This window comes from Euprymna scolopes, chromosome 3, assembly GCF_053919585.1.
Source record: "Euprymna scolopes isolate OS-2025 chromosome 3, ASM5391958v1, whole genome shotgun sequence".
Classification (NCBI taxonomy): Eukaryota; Metazoa; Mollusca; class Cephalopoda; order Sepiida; family Sepiolidae; genus Euprymna; species Euprymna scolopes.
In genome coordinates this window covers 192,348,057-192,368,017 of record NC_136484.1, presented here as the reverse complement: position 1 = coordinate 192,368,017, position 19,961 = coordinate 192,348,057, and positions in this window count along the sequence as shown.

Below are 19,961 nucleotides of genomic sequence, written 5' to 3'. Positions count from 1 at the left end.
AGTACAGTTCATTAGTGTGGAGATTTAATGAAATGTTTACTTAAGGGGGCGGTTCATTAGGGATTTGTTTACGTTGGACTTGAAGACATCCAGGGTGTAGTCAGGTGGGAAGCAGGCAGACGGAACAGAGTTCCACAGGCGTGCAGTTATAAGAAAGAAGCTTTGTTCATGGAATGTACGTTTTGATTTAGGCACAGATAAAGAGTGGGGAAAAATTTCACAGTGGATTCAGCTAGACGGGTATTTTTCGTGAAAGATTGGCGAGGGGGGCCAGAGATTGGACTTCAGAGGAGCACCTGCCATGGAAATAACGATAAAACAAGGATAGGCTCGCAACGTCTCTTCTGTGGGAGAGGGGTTGCAGGGTAGAGAAAAGGGCATCCCCCACTAAGCCACGAAGTCTATTTTGTACTCTGTCAAGGCAGGATAGGCTGTTTTAGCAGCTCCTGCCCAGATATGGCAGCAGAATTCCATCCTTGGACGGACTTAGCTTTTATATAGATAAAGGATTGCATCAGTAGTGAGATATCTTCTGCAGCGGTAGAAGGATCCCACCATCTTTCCAGCGACCTTGGCAACATGCTTGATGTACGTGTTCATTTCAGATCAGTAGTAAAGGACAAATCCAGAAGCTTGTCAAAACATGGAGCTTCTCCTAGACGAGAGCCATCCATTTCAGTTGATGCCAGAGTGGGATCAGAGCGTTGATGATGTAAAGATAGGAGTTTAGTTTTAGATGCATTGAAGGTAACCAGCCATGTCTTCCCCCACTGATCCACGCGCTCGAGATCAGAGGAGAGAGAATCAGAGATAACTTTGTCATTTACAGCCTTTGATGTGTTGCCGTAGATGGTCGTGTAATCAGCATAGATGTCAACGAATTATTTAAGTATGTGTTTAGGGAGATCATTGGTGTAGATCAGGAAGAGAGTTGGGCCCAGGATTGACCCTTGAGGGACTCCAGCATTAATACTGAAGGCCTTTGATTTTTGTCCATCGACCACTACTCTTATGAGCCTATCGGAGAGAAATGATTTAATGATTGAGAAAACATTTCCAGTTATACCGTAGCTGGAAATCTTGTGAAGTAGGCCCTTATGCCATACCTTGTCGAAGGCCTTTGATATGTCAACAGCAATTACCCTAGAAAGGAAGCCTTTGTCAAGAGATTCACTAATCCTATGAGATATAACCGTCAGCACATCTGCGGTAGATCTTCAAGAACGGAAACCATATTGTGTGTAACTAAGAAGATTATTTCTGCTGAGGTGGTTGACTACTTCTCTATTTGATATGGATTCCAGCAACTTACTCATAACACCCAGGAGATTTATTGGTCTGTACTGAGAGAGAGAGAGAGAGAGAGAGAGAGAGAGAGAGAGAGAGAGAGAGAGAGAGATGACTTATCTTCTGAATTCTTAAATACAGGGCAAACTGATGAGGTTTTCCAGGGAGTCGGAAAGCACTTCTCCTTAAGGCAGCGCTTAAACAGTTTCGTAAGTATGGGAGCAAGTTCAGGTTGAAGCTTTTCTAACACTATAATTGGGATGCCATCAGGGCCAGTTGCTTTACTGGAATCAAGGTTCTTGATTAGCTTGGCGACCTCATGCACAGATATTTGTATGTTACCTAGCGTGTTCTGTGTTATAGGGTTATGGGGAGTTGATGGCCTTCGTCGCATAGGGTAGAATTAGCTGCAAAGTTCTTTGTAAATAGTTTGGCCTTGTCTGATGCTGACGAGATGACCTCTGGTCCATTGATAATGGTTGGGATAGAACGCACACTTCTGTTCAGGATCCTATTTGTTATTTGCCAAAACTGGTGGGAACCAAGCCGCTGATTAGCTACTTTGGATTTAACAGACTGTGCATATAGCTCTCTTGCATTTTTATTACTCTTTTACAGAATATATATATATATATATATATATATATATATATATATATATATATATATATATATACCTGCTGTACCCTGCCACGCGTTGCTGTGGCTCAAATTGGCGCAATGGAAAAAGTTCCAAAATGAGAAAAAGCATTTTTCTTATAGGTTATAATTTTCCATTTCGTATGGGTACACAGTTTTTGTTATTCCATTTTCTTAGCTGATGTAGAGATTTTCTGGTTTGGTGACTCTTGAATATGTAACATTAATTGTCCATGTGAAAAAATAGTCAGTGTGTAACTGTAAGCCACACAGTTGTAAAGATTGTTCACTGTGCTTTGTTGATAGTTATTGCAAACGACAATAAAATTGGAAAGTGCAATTTCCTAAAGTGTAATGATGTATCCGGTGGAATCATAGGAATGCATGTAATGAAGATATATTCATCTGTAAAAAGTCATGTTATGATTGTTGTTTCTATGATATTGTTTGTTAATGTTTTTACGTTTTATTGGTTTATATTTCACAACATGATAATTAGTACACCAAATTTCAGTTGCAATACATGCGGTGGCATCCCTGGAAAATATAGCTGTTGGATAATTAACCACTTTATCTGCTTTCACAACAGTGTCGATGGATTTGCATTTGACTACCTCACTTGGAATTTTACATTGAATAATAGCGTGGACGTCTTTGTATTGACCTACACGAATAGCTCGTTCACTCAGTCAAGTGGGATGCTTATAATTTGAATATCTGCAAAAACCTTTTAAACTAACTATTCTTTTGATGTAATAAAATTAGAGAAGTTAAAAGTCAAAGAATTTTGCCCTTAACTCTGATCAGCTGGCACTTTTTCGTACCCAATTTCCCACAAGTGATGCAAACATTTATGTGCGGATCGAACAGTCTGCAACTGGACATACATATTTTGAGTTAAGTTTAATGCCTTCACATGGCACAAAAAGTAGAGTATTTGAGGCAAGCACTTATTTCATCTGCTGGTGTTGATTGAAGAATAACAGGTAACATTTGTCTGAAATCTCCTGCAAGCAATATTATTGCATTCCCAAATGGTCTGACATTGCCAGGCAAACCTTGCAAGGACCGACCAAGAGCCTCAAGTGATTTTTTTTATCGTACCATTGTGCATTCATCCTAAACAATAAGTTTGCATAAGTATGCAATATTTTTCCCCATATTGGATGTTTTGGAGATGTCTAACATGAGATTTTTGAAAAATTGAATGTTTCTAAGTAGAATAAATAATTATTCTACTTGGCAGCAAGGTCGCAGTTATTCCTTATGCAGCAAGGTCTAAGGCTATGTCATTTTGCTACCGAATGGCTGCCCAAATCAATTTAATTAGAAAGGTTTTACCAGTTACTTATGGTGCTGTTCAAGGTAACAGTAATTTCCAAATAACTTCTATTCTCACAGTCAGTAAATTAGGTGACTAAAATAGGATTTATCCATGTTTTGACAATGCCTTATTCACTGTAATTAATTTAGGAGACTAAAATAGGATGAGGGATTAGAGATGGACAGATAGAGAGGAAGATATATAGATAGAAAAGAGAAAGTGAGAGGAAAATATATAAAGAGAAGGAGATAGAGAGATATAAAGGGATTGATAGATAGACAGGGAGAGGGAGGGGGAGAGTTAGAAACAGAGAGGGCGAGACAGAGGAAAGGAGAAAGATAGAGGGAGTTAGAGAGAGAGAAAGGGGCTCAAAAAGAGGTGGAGAGGGTGATATAGAGAGAAAGATAGATTGAGAGACGGAAAGGGAGAGATGGATAGAGAGAGATATTAAGAGAGGAAGAGAGAGGGGAGAGAAATAGAGGGTGAACAACATTTCACCGTTTTTTTTCCTCGTTCAGTAGTGAAGAAATCCTTTGAGACTGAAGCAATTTTAATTTTTTATTACTATCCAGAGTACCTTTTTTTTTCGGGAGCTAGATTTTCCACACATTAGAAACCGACCCGGTTATCTGTACTTTCACCTAACAAATTAATAAAAGAAAAAGATTTTGTAAAATTTGAATTTAGTGTGAAAATACTATTTTAAAAAATAGCATGATAACATAAGTGCATAAGTTCCACTTTATGTACTCCTTGGGCGTTGAGTTCCATGGCGACCAGCATAATTATTCAATGGTCGCTCCATTAGCCCCCCCCCCCCCTAGTCAAGGCTAATGCATGCGCACGTAACATTTTTCTATTTACTGACGTTGGCTTAGTAACTAAACGATTTATTGATAATTTCGTAACGCTCAAACGCGTGCCGGAAGATTTAAATTGGTTAATTATTGTTGTAATGAAAAAAAAAAGTTTCATTCAACACAAAACCAAAAACCCATATTAATGATAAATGATTTATTATTCTATTCATTGAAATTTACTAATTTTTACATAAAAATTTTTTAAAAAGTTAATAAAAAATAGTTGCTTATGTGCGCATGTAAAAATGTTTGTAAAAGTAAGACATTATTTTAATCATTTAAAAAACTTGGTATTTTTTTTTTAGATTAGGTCCACCTTATAATCACCTCCAACCTCCTCATCTTAAGAACAGATTTCGCAATAAACACAATTTTTGAAGGGGTGGGGTGGAGTGAAAAATATTTGCAAAATTTAACTGATATTTGTTGTCAGCATACCCACCCGAAAATACTATTTAAAAAAAAGGAGGGCCCGTTGCAGAGAAGTTTATTTATCAATAAAAGTTGCAGAGAAGTAGATTTATTTATCAACTAGCGGGGGTACCCGGCGTTGCCCGAGTGTTTGTTTCCGGGACGGGGGGAGTTTTAAAAAATGTTATGGTAGGTAAGTAGGAAGGATCAAACCCGGAGTCATGAGTAAAAGTAGGAAAATAAAGTGTGAAAAAAAACAAACATCTGCAACGTTAACAGTTCGGCCACCAAGAAAAGTCCATTCCAGTTGTTTAGGAAAAAAAACAAACAAACAAAAAGCGACTACGGTAGGTCGGCGCGAACGTGAAAATATAATGTGAATTGTCCAGCACGCTAACCACTACGCCACAGAGCACTGCAGCTTAGTTTAGTGATTTTAAATAACTTCACATGAAAGAACTACGAAGCCAAACCGGTGTTCTCTTCTCAACTGTTCCTTGTGAACGATCCCCAAACGGTGTTAAGTGGTGGCAGGGGGAGGAGGAATTTTTTAGAGAGAAAATATTTTACCACTTCCATTGATCTTAACCGATTTTGGCCGTGACTTCTCAGCAGAAAAAGTATAGAAATCTAAGATTATCGAGGAATTTCAGAAATAATAAGCCTATAACACACCTCAGATATTGTTCTGCCGTTTGTGCATATTATATTTGCATGAAATATCTTGATTTTTAATCCTATTAATGTCAAAATCAGACGGGAAAAAATGAGTTCATTTTATTTATATACATTTTATTTATATAGAAGAAGAATAGATAGAAGAAGAATAGAAGATAGATAGAAAGAAAGATAAAAGTCGTAATTTAAAAAAGAAAATTGTGGAGGTGGACCTAAATGTAAATATTTACCCCAAAAATGATCGAATCATGTAAACTAAAAATATCTGTAAAAGTGAGAAATTATCAATACATGGTTTAGTTATTTTTTTTAATATTAATGAAATGAGTTAAGCCAACGTAAGTAAATACATGAATTACAAATGTTTGTAAAAGTAAGAAATTATTAATAAATGTTTAGTAACTTTTTTTCTTTTAATATTCATAAAGAGTAAAACTTTTTTCCAATATTCATGAAAAGAGTTAAGCCAACGTAAATAAATAAATGTTTGTAAAAGTGACAAATTCAGGTTTACTTACTTTTTTATTCATGAAAAGAGTTAAGCGAACGTAAATAAATAATGTTTGTGAAAGTGCGAAAGGCAACGTAAGTAAATAAATGATACATACGTTAACCTTGACTAAAGGGGGGCTAAGGGAGCGACCATTAAATAATTCTGCTGGTCGCCATGGAACTCAATACCCAAGGAGAATCCCACTTTATTTTAAATATTTATCTTCCAAAGGACTGTTTGAATAAATCAACATAAAATGGTGCTTCTACCCTTTATTGCCGAAATTGGAGACGCTTTTTTTTTTCACGCACTTGCTATCCAAATCTAGGGGAGACATCATTATATGGCCGAACGATTGCTTCCGGAAAGGGAAAGAATAAATTTACCAAAATTAACATTTATTACTTCCGGAAACGTTAAATTAAACTAAAATTATCATTTATTTCTTCCAGAATCTTGGTAAACCGATATTACTGGAGAAAATGTATCTTGACAATTCAAAAGAATGTTTAAAATTATTTATTTGTTCGAAAAAAACAAAAAAATTAAACTTCCGGAAAGAACTATGAAAAAAAGTAGATAAAGAAAGTGAAAAAGAACATATATCCACAATTGGAAATGTTTCGATTTAATTAATGAGAATGGGAAAGTTTTTCATGGAACATTTTTTTATTTTTTTTATTAAAAACAGTAAATTGAAATGACATATTCGTAAGTTTAAACTGGGCGAGCGCCATATGAAAACCAAAACAAAACCAAAACAAAACCAAAACATTTTTTTTTCGTTTGTTTATTTTTTCGTTTGTGTGTATTTTTTTTCGAACAAAGTTTTTTTAGCAACTTTGAAAGGCCAACAACAAATGAATTTAAATGATTGTTTTTTTTTAACGGAGAAATGGGTTGATTTTTTTTTTTATTATTTTTTTTTACGGGGAATCGAAATATAATTGTAAAAACATTGATTGAAAAGTTTGCGTAAAAAATATAATTTTAAGAAAACAATTTTGAAATGAAAGCAACATTAGGCTTTTATAAAATAGTTATTTTTTTCGAACAAATACATAATTTTATACATTCTTTTGAATTGTAAAGATTTTTTTTGCCAAATAAATAAATTTCAAGCAATTTTTACAATAAATAATAAATAGCAACTTCGTTAATTTTACGACTCGCCCCAGCATATTATAAACACCTAACCGCCCCATGTTAAAATGACTTTCGGAATGAACCCCCCACCTCATCATGTAAAGAACGGCTTTCGAGGTTTGTGGAAGGGCGTGTTTAATGTGAAAGCCGTTTTTAACATAAGGAGGTTAGAGTGTTTATAATACGCTGAGGTATGTCGTAAAAATGAAACATTTTAGAAAAAGTTAAAACAAACTTTTTTATGTAAACAATGCCGTGAAAGAAACTAAACAATTAAAACGTAATGTTTCATGAGTGAAAAACCTTCAGATATTTAAAATTAAAAAATTGGCAAGATACATAAATGAATTTAAATTAAAAAAAATATGGGATTTTTTGTGCTAATGCAGAGAGTGATCTGCGCTATTTTTTAAATCGTATTTCCACGTTTAATTAAAGTTTTATGATATGTTTTTTTAAATTTAATTGTAAGATTAAAGTACAGAATAGGTACAAAACACCCTACCTTCCCCATGTTAAGAATGGCTTTTTAAATAATAACGTTATTATTTCAGCACGAATCACTCTCTGCATGAGTACCTTTTTTTTTTTTTTTTACTTATCTTGTAATTCGAGAGTAGTTGAAACGGAAGTTACCGGAAATAAAACCGGGCAGTCTCGCAGAAACGACTTACGAAAAATATTTATATTTTAATTAATATTTTTATAATTCGCAATGTTAAGTTATTTTAATAACATGCAAACATTCATTGACTTTACAGATAGATTTTCTGAAAATTTCAATTAAATTGGTAATGAGGAAATATGATTTTATCGATGTTGAACGAACCAAGAATTACAAACACACACACACACACACACACACAAATACATATATATAGATAGATATATAGATATGTATATATATATAGTGGATTTGCTAAAATGAATTTTAATGGTAGAAATGGTTTTCTAAATTCTATTAAAAACTAAACTGTCGAGTAGATTGTAGAATATCTTTTCTTGTCATTACTTAACTGGTGGTTTGTAATGGACTCTGTAATCCCCTGTTCAAGCACCATTATATTTTAATTTTTTCTTATTAATGAGTTAAATTTAGGGTTAAAGAAGAGGAACCATTTAAAATCGCCGCAAATCATTTCTTCGTTTGCTTATTTTAAAACTAAACGTTAATTAGAAGTGACATTTTCTAGAACATTCATCGTCAAGCCCAAGTATCAGTTGGCATGATATTGTAAACAAGTACACACAGCATTTGATGAACGACATTATCATTTTATATAAAAAAGAAGCTTTTTGCAAATTAGTCTATTGGGCAAATTATTCCTCGTAAAATATGATATTCAATCGATGGCTGATTCTACAATAATACATACACAATCAACATAAGTGACTTAATCTATAATACATTGTAGTCTACATTGCACTGTAGAGAATCTATTGTTGATTTTATAAAATTGTCTGTAAAGTTTATTACAGTTTAAAATGCGAAAGTCAAGTATCATGGTTCAATTTTGCTCTAAAATGAAACATTCATTTCGAACGCCCTTCTGTCTTATAAAGAATCTATATTTGATTTTATGGGCTGGGCATTTCTGATTGGGCGGAGATAAAAATTCTCAAATGCACTTGTGATGTTAGGTTGTATAAAAGTGTTAACTTTTGGTGAAAATCGAATTCCCTTTTTAATCAGTCCAGCCATTTCCGAGTCCATAGGAAACGAAAATATCTACACACAAATTCCTTATACACACACACACACACACATATATATATAGAGAGAGAGAGAGAAAGAGAGAGTCGTCGTCGTCGTTGTCGTCATCATCATCATCATCATCATCATCAAACCAAGATATATTTTTGTAATCAAAAAATGAAAATAAATATTTTTAATCCCGTAGTAAAATATTTGAGTATTAAAATTTTGGAGACAATTTAATTTTTTTTTATCTATGGTAGATGAATGAAGTAGAAAAATATAAAAAAATAGCATCAGGACATATTTTCGTTCATTTTTATATTGTGTTTTCTTTTTCTTATCCGTTTAAATCGCCATAACGTCGTCGTCGAAGGCTAAACTATTTTTCTTATGAATCCAACAGCTGGTAGAGCGTTCAATTTTTGTTTGGTTGTTTTTTAAAATATGAGATTCGACTATTCATAATGTGTGATTGATTTTTAAAATTTTTATCACTTTTAGAGTTAGGATATTATTTTTTGAGCCATTCTTGCTAGAATTTACCTACCAACAAGAGCATGTCAACCGTGAGATTGCATACCCCCGCTTGAAGACGTAACGATGGACAATCATTTTATCTGATCCTTGCTTTTCTAGCCTCAAACACTTTGCAAGCTAAACAAAAACAATTCGTTTATCGAGTTATTGCTTCTGTTATCAAATTTGAAAAATTCGAAATTTGAAATTTTGTTAAAATTTCAATCAGAGCCGAACTTTTAATATCAAGGTCAAATATCAAGGTTAAAGATCAGGGTAAATGTCATGTAACATATGAGATTTCAAATACGATATATAAAACTGATACTACCGCAAAAATGTGATTTTTAATTTTTTATCATGGACCTTAATTATTGACTTAGCTTCGAGGGATTCTTAACAGAGGTGTCCCCTCGACGTATATCCCACGACGAAACCGAAACTTTCGCTGCAGAATTCTCTATTCTGATTTTTTAAATGTTACTGCTTAACTTTGGCATTCACTCTCTATATCCTGGTTCCCCAACTCTACTAACATGTAGAACTTCAAATGTATTGCGAAGAGACATCTTGCTGCTCAACTCCCTTACTAAGTGCCTCTGTAGGTCTTTACGTCTCAGTGGCAATCTCCGTTCTTTTGTGTGTGTAGGAAATAACACCGTTTGCCAAATTTACATCAGTTCTAAATTAGACCAGACATAACCGTCTTCTAGGACGTAGTTATTTTTTTTACTTGAGAGTCACCCCTTATAAAGGCGCGAAGGCCACTCGAGGATAAAGGTTAATGAATGTATGTTAGTAATGTAGTAATAGTTAATGGTTTAAAATGGGTAGAATTTGATTATTTATGAAGACGCCTCGACAAGAACTGGTTTACATTGGATTTTAAGGCTACCATGTAGTATTCAGACGGCAATCAAACTATCGGAACAGTATTCCATAGGCAGGCAGTTCTTGGAAAGAAGCTTTGTTAATAGAGTATGTGTTCAGATTAAGCCATAGTTGGAGAGTCGGGGATATCGAATATAGTGGTTGTAGGTAGTCGAATATTTTTTGTGAAAGTTTGGCAAGAGGGAATCATACATTAGATTTCAGGCGAGCGCTTGCCATAAAATAATGATAGATCAAAGACAGACTCACAACGGTTTTTTTCTGTGGGAAAAGAGGTTGCAAAAAAGAGAAATGTATCGAAGTCGGTTTTGCACTTTATCAAGTCTGGATAATAATTAAACTATTTCTATGATTTGGATTAGCAAATGTATTACTTAGGGCTTCTACTCATTCCTGGTTGATGGAAAGAGAGCATGGATCCTTGTGGATGAAATAAACGGTTCTGTTCAATATTCTGTGCAGATTCTCGAGTTTGATAGTAAAGTTTCCGAGTTCGACATAAAGATTCCCGGGTTCGACAGAAGAATTCCGAATTTCAACAAGATACACCCGAAGAAATTACATCGCCCGAAACATTGTAAAAATAACATTCATGATGAGAACAATATTCCAAAGAATAAAACTAATCAAACTCCCTTTAAAACAACGAGAATCACATAATGAAACTATTCATCACATATTTTCGTAAATATTGTTTATTTGCAAGAAAAAATGTGCTGGTGGTTTATGATTTATTTTTGTTAAACAATACATAATGGAAATGGGTTTCTAATATTGCTACTGTATATTTTTCTTATTCTGTCATTTATGTTTAAGTGAAACTGCTGACATTTGTCGAAGTGAATGCCATTCAGAAGAGGTTAACACACTCGGCGTCTGGAAATAGTTTTATACTTACCGTAAATTCTTCGAACTGCTTATTCGAACGGTCACATTGAAAGCAATCATATATTAGTTGTTGGGTACAAGAGGTCAGACCAGATCTCATAAATAGATTTGCCCGTGGCTCTATGAACATATTAAAATGTCCTTCGCAAAGAGAAATTGCCTAAGAATAGCATGATGCATAACAGAGAGACACAACTTATTGTCTCGGCGGTTCGATTGTTAATATCACAAACAAAATAGGTTAACGCGAAACGAGGGTACACTAGTGGAGTCGAATGTTCGTGGGAAATTGGAAACAGAGAAATATCAGCAAGTTGTCATAAAAAAAATGACAAGTAGCGTTAACTCGCATTCAATCTATCTGTGCGTTCAGCGATGAAAACGCGATTTCATAGTGAAATGAGACAAATTTATAGAGGAAAAGAAAAAGAGAAGAGGAAAGAAAAATAGTGAGACAAGGAAAAGAAACAAAAAAAGAGAGATGTATGGACTTTAGAAAAAAATAAACCTACGAGGCTCAATTATGTTTTAAAAATCATTATTAGTCCTCGCGCGAAAGAGCAGGACACAAAATGGTTTAAATAATAATAATAATAATAATAATAATAATAATAATAATAATAATAATAATAATAACAACAATAATAATAATAATAATAATAATAACAACAACAACAACAACAACAATAATAATAATAATAATAATTATAATAATAATAACAACAACAATAATAATAATAATAATAACAATAATAATAATAATAATAATAATAATAATAATAATAATAATAATAATAACAAAGACTTTCGCTGGCGAGGACTACTATTGACTCTGTAACCAGTTAACAGTCTTTTTGAAATTTTCATCTCTATTTTTCTCATTATGTACTGAATATTTGTTAATGAAACCTATGTGAAATATGTTCCTGGTTAAATTTGACAGATTTTCTATTCTGAAAGAAGGTTAAAAAAATTAATCTAAAAAAGTTGTTTTAAAGTTTTTATTTAAAAAATCAGATTTTCTCATTATTCAGGCCTGTATTACAAAGAGGGGGTTGCAGAAAATGAGTTATCGTGTGAGGAGAAATACAAAGTGAAACAGAGAGAATATTCAGACCTGTAATAATACAAAGAGGGGGTTGCAAAAATGAGTTGTGGTGTAAGGAGAAATACAAACTGAAATAGAGAGAATATTCAGATCTATAATAATACAAAGAGCGGGCTGCAAAATGAGTTGTGGTGTGAGGAGAAATACAAACTTAAATAGATAAGATACAAGTTAGAAAAGCATTTCATCCAAGGCATGAACATTGTTAAACAAAATGTTTTTACTATAGGCTTTAAAAATAAAGGTACAAGATTCAATTTGAAATTTATCTTCAAAGTGCACTTTTATAAATATTACAAAGCAAGGTATAAAAATTTAATTTAAATTGAATCAAAAAATTACCTTGGATTTAGTTTATGTAATGTACATTTTGTTGCAATTTAAACACATCTTTCATCTAGCAATTAATAATATAGATATAAAATTTTCAATGATTTTTTTAAATTGCAACCGAATGTACATTACATAAAATTAATCCAATCTATTTTTTTGATAAAATTTAAATTAAATTTTTATACCTTACTTTGTAAAATTTATAAAAGTGCACTTTGAAGATAAATAAATTTCAAATTGAATCTTGTACCTTTATTTTTAAAGCCTATAGTAAAACATTTTCATGCGTTGGATGAAATGCTTTTCTAACTTGTGTATATATATATATATATATATATATATGTATATATATATATATATATATATATATATATATATAGCCAGTAGAGTTTAGTTTCCTAGAAGTACATCCAATGAAACAACATGTGTCTACCAGAATAGTGCTCAATGAGTGAACAGAGCAGGTATATTAATTTTATTTATACAAGCATTAATGGCTACATATGTGCATACATGTTTCTGTAATCAGCCACGTTGAGGGATTACGTCTTCATGCCAAGAACTACCGTCGAAAGTGATATTTCCACCACCATTTTTTTTTTGGTGGAAATATCACTTTCGACGGTAGTTCTTGGCCTGAAAACGTAATCCCCCAACGTGGGTGATTACAGAAACATGTATGCACATATGTAGCCAATCATGTTTGTATAAATAAAATTAATATACATATATATATATATATATATATATATATATATATACAACACAAAGTAACTTTTTATTAATAGAATATCTATACTTACTGAGAAACTCGATGTTGTGTGGATTTGAATGAGGATTAACACATTTTCCATTCTCTCCTACTTTTATTGTCATCGAAATCGATAAAAATCGTCTGTTTTTCAGTTAAATCTATATTGCACTGTAAAGAATCTACGGTTGATTTTAGAAAATTAGCTGTAAATAATGGCTTCATCTAAAGATGAAAATGCAAGTCAAATTTCATAGTTCAATTGTGTTCTAAACAGACACATAAAATTCGAATGTGCTTCTGTTTGGATTTTATGAAATGATTTTACATAATCAATTGAATCAAAATCAAGTATCGTGGTTAAATTGAGCTCTAAAAACATGAAGACATCCAAGTTGTAGTCCGGTGGGAAGCAGGCAGACGGAACAGAATATGTCAGTTAAAAGAATGGACTGCGAGGTAAAGATATTGTTTAAAAATAGGTTAGATATTAAATCATTAGAATTGGGGATGCTTTGTTTGCCAAAAATGTGTTTGGACAGACATATGCAAATACATGTAAAAGTTAGTCACTTCTGACATCATCAACAAAAGAATTTCTCAATATATTGAATAAGAGGGTTCGAAGTTAAGAAGTTGATTAGAGAGAGAATCGGATAAGATCACACAGAGTGATAGAGTCAGTTGGAGACTGGGAACCTCTTAGAGGTGAAGGGTAGAAGAGCGACTGTGTAGTTATACAAGTTTGAATTCCTGACATCACAAATCGGCCGGTTAAGGAATAAAGAAATCATCTATATTTTGTAACTGTTGTCTTCGTGTCGTCTTTTCAACCGAAAAAGTATTTTGCATATTTATCTATAAATGAACTTTGTATAACTCCCCTTCAAGTAATGTGCTCCCTCCTCTGTGTTAACGATAACCGCATAAATGTCCCAGCTCCGTAATAACAATATGAAGTCTCCAAGAATCATTCCAGTCTGTTAATAATGTCTCCCTCAGAATTATCATCACAGTTGTCAAAGAACTGTTATAAATGTCTTCCCCTCAGAATTGTCATCATCGTCGTTATATATGTGTTCCCGTATAATGTGCCCCCATATACCTTGCAGCACAACAATAGTGTTTACAGCCAAACTAGTTTTTCTCGTGAGTGTTTGGCGAAGGGGCACCATCAATTGGAGCTCAGATGAGCATTTGCCATGAAAATAACGATAAAATAGAGAAAGGCTCGCAACGTCTCTTCTGTGCGAAAGGGGTTGCAGGGAATAGAAAAGGGCATCGCCCACTAGACTACGAAGTCTATTTTGAACTCTGTCAAGGCTGGATAAGTCTTTCTAGAAGCTCCTGTCCAGATATGACAGCAATACTCTATACTTGGACATACTTGGCTTTATATATGTAGACAATTGCATCAGCAGGTAGATATCTACTGGATCGATAGAAGGATCCCATCATTTTTCCAGTGACCTTGGCAACGGACTTGATGTACATATTCCATTTTAGATCAGGAGTAAAGGTCAAGCTCAGAAGCTTGTCGAAACATGGGGCTTTCTCAAGACATTCATTTCAATTGATGCCAGATGGGGATCAGATCGTCGGGAGCGGCAGGGATCCCCATTGGGGGGAGATTACGACTCTCGAAACACTGAAGAATGCCGGGCAACTATGCTTGTAATAATTGTAAAGCATTATTGCGTGCCCGGGCAGCGGCGGCCGATCTTGCTGAAAGGAAGAGATAAGTAATGAAGTTTATTATTTTTGTGAAACCGACATATACATTTTATTGTTTGGTGAAAAAGTGACAATTTGATGTCGTTCTGAGAAAATAACGAATATAATTTCGTTCCTGAGGCCAGAAGAGGGGTCACAGGGTTAACCTCCCTGATCTTGAGAACGGAAACTGCGAGCGTTCGCAGAATCGCAAGCACACACACAGGGAATCCGGAATTCCCCTGCGATGACGTAACCAGGGGTGATTGGTCCAGGCGGAAGCCCTACCTAACCCATCACTTCACTATATAAACAAATGACGGGCAAAAATCAATCAGTTGGAACTGTTTTGAGCGAATCTAACCCTAATCGAAGAGTCGTTGCCACACGCCTTCTCTACTTGTCCATCGCTACCGTCAAAACTTAAAGTAATTAAATCTAATTGGTACTCAGTAGTGTTAATTGAAGATCAACTATTGAACAATTGTACATAAGTGTATATCATATTTTGTATAATTTAACTTGAATTAACCAAATAGAATAGAGCTATCGTAGCCTGTCTTTCTTTCGCGTGCATGAAAATCTATTCACTTCCAGCGTGACACGGCATATACACCCGAAGGCGAAATCGACACAGACCAACCCGATAAACAAGATCCTGCTGCGCTGAGAGAACTTGCGGAGAATTCTCTGTAAAGGACGATCACGACGCGTATGTGACAAGGAATCCCTATTTAAGTACTGCTGAGGGTTCACCATTGGTTGCCTGTGACCCAGAAAGGTCACATTTGGTGATCTGTGACTGTGACCCCTGCATAATGATGTAAAGATAAAAGCTTGATTTTTAGATGTATTAAAAGTAACCCATTTTCCCCATTGTACCACATGCTCAAGATCAGAAGAGAGAGAATCAGAAAGAGCTTGGTCGTTTACGGTCTTTAATGTGCTGATATTTATTTATTAAGTCCTCTTTTCAAATTTAATTCCAACATTATCTTTACAATAATCTCAGTTTAAACTTCTCACCTAGTTTTTTCCAACTTTATATTTCGATTAAACTTATTTTAACCTATCCTAATCTTCATGCTATTGAAAACAGCCCGGTATCCATAACTCTTAGGATGTTATTTGGAAAATCATTAATATAGATCAGGAAAGGGGTTAGGCCAAAGATGAACCCCTGAGGGACTCAATCATCAATATTGTGAGCTTCTGTTTTCTGCCCATAAACAACTACAATTATGAACCTATCAGAGAAAAATGATTTAACAATTGAGAAAACATTTCCTGTTATACTATAGCTGGAAGTCTTGTGGAGTAAGCATTTATGCCATAACTTTTCAAAGGCCTTTGATATGTCAAGAGCAATCACGCTAGAATGGAAGTATCCATCGAGATTCGCTAATCCTATGAGGCTTAACTGTAAGCACACATGCTGTAGATCTTACAGAACGGAAACCATATTGTATGTCATTAAGAAATTTATTTTTGCTGAGGTGGTTGACTATTTAACACAGATTCAAGTAATTTAGTCATGACGCACAGGAGACTTATTGGTCTGTACTGGAAGGAAAATGACCGATCATCTGAATTCATTAATACGAGCCATACTAATGAGGTTTTTCAGGGCGTTGGGAAGCAATTCTCCTTAAGACAACACTTAAACAGCGTTGCAAGTATGGGAGTTTGTTCTGGTTGAAGGTTTTCAACACCATTACTGAAATCAAGGTTTCTGATAAATCTGGCAACATCACACACAGATACCTTTATGTCGCATAGCGTGTTTTTAGATACAACGTTGATCGCATGGGGTAGAATTAGCTGCAAAGTTCTTGACAAAGAGTTTGACTTTGTCCGATGCTGACAAGATTACCTCAGATCCATTGATGATGGTCGGCATAGAGAATACACTTCTGCTGAGGATTGTTTGCTATTTGCCAAAACTGGTGGTTCTGGATATGACCTTAAACTATATCCAGTGGTGAGGCCCCAGCTTGCGGGCTTTGGGGAGTGTGGAGCCACCCTTTAATTACCATTGCTCCCAGGTCCACTCTGACCCGCAGTGGTAGTACCTGTTAGGGTCCCAACTATGGGCTAAATAGAACCCGACTTGAAAACAACAAATATATCTATCAAAAAAGATTTTCTTCAAAATCTTTGGATTCGGCATTAAATAACCTGAAAAGGGTTTGTATGCCGTAAACTAAGCAACCAACCAACCAAAACTAGTGAGAACCAAGCTGTTGCTAAGCTATTTTGGACTTAACGGAATGAGCATACAACTCTCTCTCGTGTTTATTACTATTTTACAGTGGTTGCTGGCAGTTCTGAAAACAGCTTTAGTCTCAGTACCTTTCTTACGTTTGGAGCAATAGAAAAATAGTAATTTCTGTGCTAAATAGCAGGAGCACATTCTGGAGAGAATCATAGTTGGTTGTTAGACTTTTGCTGGAATCTTTTGAAGGGTATGGACTGGTCTATACATACAATTAACCATTCCGTCAAGTCTGATACAATAGATGGTACGTTCTTTTTAAATATGGAACACAGAGGTATATCTGATATAAATGTATGGAAGCTATTCCAGTCAGCAATAGAGTATCAATAAACTGTACGATGGAAAGGTATGCCTGAGGACGTATTACATTTTGTTTTATTTTAACTGATAAAACCGAGTGGCTAGAAGATTCCAGTGGAGACAGAACATAGCTCAAATCAAGTTGCAATAAAATGATCTAGGATGAAACTAAAAGGCATAAAAATCAGTACATACCTATTCCTTGTGCGATCACCTTCAGACAAAGAAATGAAAAGAAAAAAATGGCTGCCTGTCCGCTTTTATGCTAATCCAACTGATCACTTTATGCAAATGAGATGCTGCTGATTGTAGTATAAATACCTGACTTTTATAGAGACTTGGAGATTTAAGATTTTGGGAGCGGAGAGTTCTGTTTTTGCAGTTGGAAGAAATTAGACAGGAGAGTGATGGGGAGGTTTTTTAAAAATATTTTATTTTGGACATCGATGTCAAGGCGAATTTACATAGGAGACTGACCGTCAGTGTTGAGCACACGGGTGCATTATTGAACATTCTCAATTAGGTCATAAGCAATGGAGAAATCGTGGCAGAACCTTTCCTCATCATCTGTCTTGTTTGAGTGGACTAACTATTCCACAATGTGAACATTGAAGTCTTCACAGACGTGAATGCTGGCGAATAGTGAGCAGAAAGGATGTGGTCAATATTCTCAGATACATTATCTGAGAGTACATCTTTCAAACTGCTTCATCCTCTGTCCCATAGACGAAATGTTGCATCCCTCTACCTGTTCTACAAGTATTTTAATGGTGAATGCTCTGGCGAACTGCAGACACTTGTGCCCCCACGATGCAAATACCCTCGACAAACAGCTAAATCCCACCCCCACACAGTAGAGATCTCTAGATGTAAAAGATCTTTTTACTCCAGTAGTTTCTTCCCCAGAACCGCTAGATTCTGGAATTCCATCCCAGGTCCCTGCTTCCCCAACTGTACTGACATGCAGAAGTTCAAATGTAACGTGAACCGACATCTTGCTGCCCATATCCTATCATAGTACTCCAGTAGTTGTTGCCCCTGATAGTAGCCCCCATACCAAAGTGGCAATGTGCCTTGTTTGGGGTGAAAATGTAATAAAGAAAATTCTATTAAAGATTGTAACTCCGCCACTGTGGGGGCGATAGAAGAAAAATATAAACGCAGTGGTATGAGCAACCTGGAAGCACATATAGGGTTAATTAGGGTTAATTCTCCGGAGATGCCCCTACCACATGGAAAGTCATCTTTAATGTAGGCACATATTACATGCACATAGCGATCTTGGGGGTCAGATTTTTTATGTTAAGATTGAGTATCCTTTAATTAGGAACTTATCTTTGGAAATAAATTCATAACAAAACTGGCATTGAACCGACTGTTATGTATTAGGGGTCTTTAGGCTATATTTCTTGCGTTTCTATGAAACTGCAGCATGTTGAATGTTCAGTCCCTAATGATGACGACTGACGGAACGTGAATTAGAAAATTGATTCCGTTTGAAGTTGTGTGCAGATTCCATGGTTCGACAAAGTACAACTGAAGAAGGTGATGCATTATGTCGACGACAACGTTGCAAAAATGCCACTCAGGATGAGAACAATAGTTCTACTGATCGCAATAATACTAAGAACCAATCCTCATCTCAAATATTTAGAAATGTAGAAAGGTATAAGTATTAGTAAACGATAGAACATCTATTTGAACTTTATGTGCGCCAAACATGCAAGATTTAATATATAAAAAAAACTCATCAAAACAAGCATTGCAAATTCGATTGTAAACTTCAATGCGTTATATGGTACACATATTGTATTACAAAGATTTTATTTTAATGTTACACAATACAAACATGTTATTTTAAAATTTAATGTTACACAGTACAAACATGTTATTTTAAAATTTAATCTTACACAGTACAAACATGTTATTTGTACAAAACTGTTATTTTAACTTTACATAACAAACATGTTACTATAAACTTTAATATTATATAGTACAAACATGCTATTTTACTCTTCTGTGTTATATAGTATAAATATGTTCTTAAATATTTTTGTGTAAGATAATACAAACATGTTATTTTAACATTTACTGTTACACGGTACAAACATGCTATTTTTTTTACTTTGGTGTTACCTAGTAAAACATGTTATTTTAAACTTTGGCGTCATCTAACATCTTATTTAAAATATTGGTGTTATATAGTACAAACACGTTATTTAAAACATACAAGCTATTTTAAAACATGCCACTAAACAGGGTGCTAAAGGTAAACGTTTTATTATGGCTGACGTTATCCGCCTGATAGTCAGGGATTTGAGCCTTGGATTAACCACGGAGGAGGCTGTATCATCAGTAGGTGCAAAGTATTGGGGCTGCTGTTATGCCATTTGGTGAACTGATTCTGGATCATGCAGTAGCTTCTGGTGGGGCATTTCGATGACATATTAGAAGGTAATTGTTACGGCTTTACCTTATGTGCTACAAAACTATTTCTTCTTTTCTTTTTTTTTTTGCATTTTCACCCCAAACAAACACATCGCCACTTTGATGTAGGGGGCTACTATCAGGGACATAAGCTACAGGGGTAGTATGTAGGGAATTTGGCAGCAAAATTTCAGTTCACATTACACTTGAACTTCTGCA